A 1,172-nucleotide genomic window follows, 5' to 3' on the forward strand; every position below is an offset into this window, starting at 1 on the left:
CAAAACTTGAAGTAATGGTTCTCCACTGAAGGCCAAGAAAAAGGATCTGCAATGCATTTACTTTATTGCTTATGAGGAATAATTCTAATAACAGTATAGGATTTCTTTTTAAACAAAGCATTTTAAAGAAATTATAATATCAAATTTGAAATCTCAGCCAAACAAACACTTGATTCACCAGTCACCTGTGTATTTGAAGACTTACTAATCTCCAGATGTGTCTCAATTACATCAATAATGCAAGATGAAGTACATGCCAACCTATGTTTACAGCTTTTATAGTTTACTTCTAATGCCTTTGTTCTGCTCACACGTTTTGAGGAAGTGTTCACATTTTTGCATAATCATGAATGGTGTCATAAAAAGATGTACAGCACTGAGAGCTTTTCACAACCTTTCTACTTACTCATAAATCATTATCACTTCTAAATGTTAAAGATACCAAAAACGATAATACATTATTGAATAAACTAAGAAAAAACTGATCTCATTTACTCTACTTGGTAAAATTTTTTTATTTTTTTCACTTATTATTGGATGTATGCTTTTATGTAGGAATCCACCTAATAATTCGTATGTTAAAAACATTTCTTCATCTTTCAGTCTAATTTAATCAATCAATTGACTGATCAATCAATTCACCAAACATTTATTTAGCCCCTATTCTGTTTAAGGAATTTCTAGGTGCCAAGAATATAACAGTGAACAAGACAGACAAAAATTCCTGCCCTCATAGAGGAGTCACACCCTCTTAATATTAAACAATGTTTTTTTAAGAAATGCCATCTTCTACCTATAAAATTTAGTTGCACTCTATTTTCTTCAACCTCTGTGGAGTAAAGTTTCAATTCTTCATGAGCACAGTTTTTCCACAAAATGCATTTCAAAATCATGATAATGTAAAGTACATTTCACATCTTTATTGTTTTCTAAATTTTTCCAGGGCTTTCTTTCCAATTAGAAACATCTTGTGTTATAAATGTCTATTCTTATAATCTAAATTGTTCACTAAAACGATTGGCACAAATAACAGAATGCTCCAAGTTTTACCACTCAAAATATGAATATCAATATTTTTTAAAACAGTATTGTCCCTTAAAATTTGGTACTTAGAGATAATTTAGGTTGATATTGTGGGGTCAGAATTTGCAAATTTTTCTCCAAAATACATT

The sequence above is a fragment of the Galeopterus variegatus genome, unplaced genomic scaffold, assembly GCF_000696425.1.
Source record: "Galeopterus variegatus unplaced genomic scaffold, G_variegatus-3.0.2 Scaffold3236, whole genome shotgun sequence".
Taxonomy (NCBI): Eukaryota; Metazoa; Chordata; class Mammalia; order Dermoptera; family Cynocephalidae; genus Galeopterus; species Galeopterus variegatus.